A 6463-nucleotide genomic window follows, 5' to 3' on the forward strand; every position below is an offset into this window, starting at 1 on the left:
TAAAGAAGTGTGTTTTAATACAGGTGGAGAGAGAAGGTGCCAGTTGGATAGATATTGAGGGGAAGGGCATTCCAGAGATGTGGGGCGGTGAGTGAAAGGTTTTAGGCGAGCGCGTGCTTTTAGATACAAAAGGGATCACAGAAGACTACAGCCTTGAGCAGGTGTATAGCGAGAAATTAGGGCTGACATATAAGGAGGGGCAGAAGAGTGTATAGTTTTTAAAAGAGAGGGAGAGAATTTTTTAAGAAATACGGGATTTAATAGGAAGCCAGGAGAGGGATTTCAGCAGGAGAGCTACTGAGACAGATTTAGAAGAGAGAGAAGTGATTTTAGCAGCAGCATTTAGGATGGATTGTATGGGGAAGACAGGTGAGCGGCACAAAGGCTGGACAGTAGAAGGTTACAATAGAGAATGAGGGCCTGCATTAGTTTTAGCAGTAGAGCGACAAACGGTATGTCTTTGCAATGTTACGAAGGAAAGCGGAAAAAATTAGGTTTTAGCTACATTGTGATACTCTGTGTATGATAGTACTGCCAACAGTAATGTATAAGGGGGCAGTAGGGCCAGGCTTGGGAGGAAGTATGAGGAGCTCCATTTTTGACATGTTATGTTTGAGTCGGCGGAGGGCCATGCAGCATGATATAGTAGAGAGACATTCAGAGACTTTGGTCTGTACAGCAGGTGTCAGATCAGGGGTTGAATGTAAATTTGTGTCAGCATAGAGGTGAGATATGATAAGGTAATCTAGAGAAAGTGTGTACAGGCAGTCCTCGGTTATCCGACACAATGCGTTACTCAAAATGGCGTTGTAAAGCGAAACACGTTTTCCCATAGGAACACTGTTTAAATGAAAGGTTCCGTTCCTGAATGCATTTTTAACAGTAAAATACACCAAATATTTTATGCAGGTAATAAGATATGCAGCATACACATAAATTATATAGTGTATATACTGTATTATATACATAATATAACATAAATAATATATTACATAGTATAATATTATATATATATACGCTCTTACGACGCTTTGCAACGTTGTTTATGTGAATGTGTATGTATATACACACATACATAACGTTGCAAAGCGTCGTAAGAGCGTTGGATAAGCCGTTTTGGCGTTGTAAAAATGAACATAGGTATGCATTGCATAGCGTTGGATAAGCCATTCGTTGTAAAGCGAAGCGTTGTAAAACGATGACTGCCTGTAAAGATAAAAGAGATGGGGTACACCCACAGAGAGATCGACAGAGGAGGAGGAGGAGGAGGAGGAGGTGGTGGCGGCGGCGGCGTTGTCAAATGAGACTGAAAGTACCATGAGTGAGGTAGTCCAGGATAGAACTCTGTTACGGATACCAAGGGTGTGGAGAATAGGGTGGTCCACAATGAATGGAAGTGGAAACAGTTGGCTTTTGCACATAACATGAAGGGCCCATGGTTCAGTACTGAAACAAATGGCCATCTCCCTAATTGGACGTTTCTTAAATATCTACTCTGACTGAAAACAGTCGGATTAGCAGCCACCAGCTATTAGGCTTCATGTTTTATAGGCCAAGTCCTTTTATTTTCCTTCCAAACTTTAGTTCTTACAATTGTGAAACTACCAGTGGATGGAAAGGGTCCATGAGGAGAAGACAGCAGATTTCCTGACATTCCATAACCTCACCAAGCAACTTACCAATGTAAACCATTTCATTGCATACGTCTGATTTAATTTCCATGTGACTTGGTTTGCAATGAGGGTCGTACCTACTTTAAACCCTTTCAGTTTCCTTGTGAAGTTCAATGAATGTCACAAGGGCTGACACATCTTAGTATGTGTTGAGCATCTGCACAAGGGAAAAAAGGCTCAACTCACAAATTACATTGCCACTGCAGCTTCTTCAAGGGCACTTGAGTCCACCTGCCTTATATTTTGATTAGACCCACCCATTATGAGATATATTACAGTACTTTGCCACAGGAGACCAGGCATTTACACCTTTATACCAGGATCATATCACTGAGCAAAACCAAGGAGTAAAACAAATTGTCATTTATTCCCTTGAAACAGACGTACACACAGTGAATTACAATAAACAAGAGGAAACACAGTTACTGGGGATCTGGGCTACAAAACTAACCTTTCTTAGTTGCAATAGCACAGAAAACAGTCTTTACGATGACTGGGACTAAGCCCAAAAAGTCCTGGAATCGAAATCGGCATGCAGTTCCTGGCGCCACTGCCGTTTCCACTCTGGAGGTGCTGAAATCCCTTGACTGGGAGTGAGTACCAAACGTCCTGGTACTCTTTTCGGCATGCAGTTCCAGCTGCGACCGCTACAAAGTATTCTGAGAACTTGGCCTCGAAAGTGGGACTTAGAAACATTTCGCCTTGAAATTTCTGAAGCCGGCTCACTGACATCTCTCACAGAGCATCTTTGAATTTACCGCTGTTTTGGCGTTTAGAATCTCCTGACCTGCTAGGTTTCTTATAGGATTTCAGTCCGATTCACAGAATACCTCAACCAATCGGGGCGTGGGAATATTTCTACCAGCCTATCAGTGGTTTGCCGGTATCCTGAAGTGGGGCGGGCACGGATTTCAATTCTACAAAGGGCATACGCCAGCTTGGCAGCTCTGGCACTTTGCATATTGAACCCACCTGCTGGGCCAGGCTCCTCAGAGTCTGGGATGGGCAAATGGTCGCCGCATAGCCCTTATTCATGCCAGGACGTGGGTATTTAAGTATAACTCTGGTACACCGCCTGCCCTAACACCTTGGCATCTCTGAGACTTTTAAGTCCGAGACCCGAGCAGGCTCAGTGGCAGTAAGCCTGGTGTCCATCTGGCCTCTCGGAACCAGGGACTTGGATATTCCCCAGCTCATATACAGTGCATAAAACATACCTTTTATACGCCATGTTAACAAAAATCTCACAAAATTCTTCTAAGTCCCTTGCCCCCTAGGATCTACTGAAAAGACGCGTACGTCCATTTTCAGAGCTCCTAGACCTTCCTATAAGAAGTTTATTAAAACGTTGCTTCAAATAGCGCTTAGGTTAAGTTTCAGAGTGGCCTCTATTGTATCGAAGCTGGACTTAGAAATAATTTCAACCTTATGGATGGTTGGAGACACCCCAAACCCCTATACCAAGTCTGGGTGTTTTGGGCATGTACTTGGGGGGGGGGGACTCCCCCTAAATCTAGGGACTATACCTGGGATACGTGTATCCCTATGCCCCCCTTTTAGCTTTCTTTCTGGTCTGTGCTGAAGCAGGGCATCTTGGCGGTGAGCCGCGTAGCTGCTTTCCAGGGAGGATTTTATCCGGAGGTCTGTCTACATGTACCCGGGAATCTGACTCTGCTCCCGGATACATTTTTGGGGTGGCCAACAACTCTGGACCCCGATTAGCTAAACACAATCCGACAACACTTTTGCCGCAAAGTCCACCCTGAAACTCAGTCTGAGAATCTCCACTGGTTAGCACCCTGGAAAGGCAAAAGACACATACATTCTTTAATGCCATACAATTACATTCATTGCAGGTACAATACACAGGTTGAAGAGCTGACATTCTAAAACCTGAAACAGGGCTCAGAGGTAACCAGCCGGGCATAATACCTTTATTGATGGCCTGGTTACCCCTTCATCGTCACATACTTAAAAAGAGTATACACCCCACAAGTATATGCAAAAATGGTCAGAGGACCTCAATGTACAGATAGATATGGATGAGTGGGAGGATATCTGGGAGTTGGCCACAAAGACCTCAATCTGTACAGTGACAAAAGAGAACATATATAAAATACTATTCCAGTGGTACCTGACCCCGGCTAGGTTGAGCCAGATCTTCCCCGGCACTCCCGACCTGTGCTGGAGGGGATGTGGTCAAAAGGGGGACATGGCCCACATTTGGTGGTCATGTCCGGAGATTCAGAGGTACTGGACAAAGATCCAGAAGCTTCTACAAGAAACTACGGGGCTTCTTTTCCCCCTGGACCCCTTTACCTTCGTGCTGAGCAAACCTATAGACGACATGCCCCCCCCCCCCCCCGAGTAGACTAGTATCAGCTATCCTAACCACAGCCAGATGCTCAATAGCGGCGGCGTGGAAACACACCAAAGCCCCAGCGAGAAACACGGTGTTGAGACGAATAGACGAGGTCATGGCCATGGATAAACTTACAGCAATGCTCAATAAAAAAATGCCACAGTTTCGGAATACCTGGGACCCCTGGAGCGGCCCGCTAAGACTAGGCCTGCATTAGGCCGTCCTCGTACTGATGGGAAGGGAGAAAGAAAACAGAGTTCCCACACCCCCCCCCCCAGTATGTCTTCCCCCCCCTTAGACCTCCCCCCCCCCCCCCACACCAACTGAAAAATACCCATTTTGGGACAACATGTTGTTTAACTCAGTTGAAAAATCTTGTCATGTGCCTATGACATTGTCGTTATCATTTGGATGTATGTTGTTCTCAATAAAAAAAAGTGATATAAAAAAAAAGAGTATACACCTATACAAATCAATTGGACAACTGCTAAGGCTAAAAAAAAAATGTACCTAGCGTTAGAAAAAATATATACATTTATATGTATATAAATATTTTATTGTAGACTTAAAAGTAATTGATTACATTCTTTGAGTACTGCGGTAAAGGCGATTAAATGTTCTTTTGGACATTATTTCAAATACACACTTAATGCGTTTTATGGTGAAAAAAGGAGTGATCTGCGCTCATATAATCGTGATTATTGTGCTCAATTGGTGTATAAAATATAGATACAAAAAACAATTAAAACCTGTTACATATGGTGGAGATTGTGCTGCTGTGCTCGTGGTATGGCTCCACAAGCCGAACTAGTGCAAAAACAAAAAGAGAAACAGCGCAAAAAACCTCATGGTGTAGTACAGGGGTGAGTAAACTTTTTAGGCCGAGCCCCCCTTTTCATCCATAAAATTTCTCGGGGCCCCCCCTGCCTGATGTAATCAAAATAACATGAAAAAAAAAAAAAAAAAACCTTTATTAAACGGTATACAATATAAATCCAAATATGTTTAAATACTTACATATTTCAACAGCTCGCGCTTGCAAAATTAGGCTGCGTTCACGCTGCCGCTGAGAGCGGTGACATCACCAACTCTCCAAGCATGAGCACAGGGTGTCCTGCATAATTTTGCAAGCGTGGATCGGGGCTATTTGTGTGTGTGGCTGTGTGTGTGTATTGGATGAAGAGTTGATCGTCGGGAAGCGCAAACATGTGGAAACAGAAAAAATATTCTGATGGTGCAATATTGTTATAATAAAGTGAATACGTTTGTTCTAGAATGGATGTGTAGAATACTCACAAATGTGAGATGGAATATCGTAATGGTAATGGATACGTAATGGTATCTTTGGATGATGATCCGCCAGTTGCGGTGTAGATGGATGGATTCTTAATGAGGATATGCTCTCTGGTAACCTTAGTGTTAGACAAAAGAGCCAAACATAGCGCAGACTGTATGCAAATTTTATAAAAAGTAAGTATAATGCAATGCACTCACATGGTAAAAAGTTGTAACAAGCATTTAGATCTCACAAATAGGATCTCGGCAGCAGGATCAGAAGTCTCTCTGCTTCCCCTGTGGTGTGGTGTGCGTCTCACTGATGCGTGTCTGCGAAACCGGAAATGACGTCATCAAACTCCAAAGGTTCCGGTCTGCCGTGGGGTTGGTTGGTCAGCGTCACTCTCCGCGTTTCACCTTCCTTGGTTTCATCAGGAGTGACTGACTAGATCTTGGGAACTTATATACTCTAAACGTGAATCCCATAGGTTAAAAGCTAATTGGGTAGTGGTGAGTATATTAACACAATGAGTGAGGTAATTAGCAGGAGCCGATCATGTGTTTGAATAATCTCTACATCAACACATATGTAGAGCTCAAATATAAACAGTTAGATTTTATTAAAAACATAGTATCATATTAAAGTGATATGATACAGTAAATTAAAAATGATAAAAACCAATTAAATAATATCAATGGGTAAAGATATCTGAAAAGTATATAACTCTTCTAACAATAAATTCTAGCTAATACACATAGTAATATATCATGGGCAAAATCTAGGAGAGGAACAAAAAGAGATATATGTGAGGTTACATAATCAACAAGATGCATTAGAGGAACGGTTTGATATCAAATTCCAAATTTAAGCCCGAGGGGGAAATGGTTTGGAGTTCATACATCCAAAATGATTCTCTCTTAATTAGAGCTAGATTTCTATTACCCCCTCTCCAATAAGGCATAACTTGTTCAATCGCCTTGAATGTGAGACCTCTAGGATTGGCATTATGAACTAATAAGAAAAAGAAAGGTGATGTAGAATAGCGCTAATAGAAATTACACAATATATCCTATATAGGGGTAAACACTAGTGGTATGCTAGGCAGCCTGGAAAAAATCTGACAGTACAATCAGAAAAATAGCATAAAACAAA

This window comes from Ascaphus truei, chromosome 4 (genome assembly GCF_040206685.1).
Source record: "Ascaphus truei isolate aAscTru1 chromosome 4, aAscTru1.hap1, whole genome shotgun sequence".
NCBI classification, from domain to species: domain Eukaryota; kingdom Metazoa; phylum Chordata; class Amphibia; order Anura; family Ascaphidae; genus Ascaphus; species Ascaphus truei.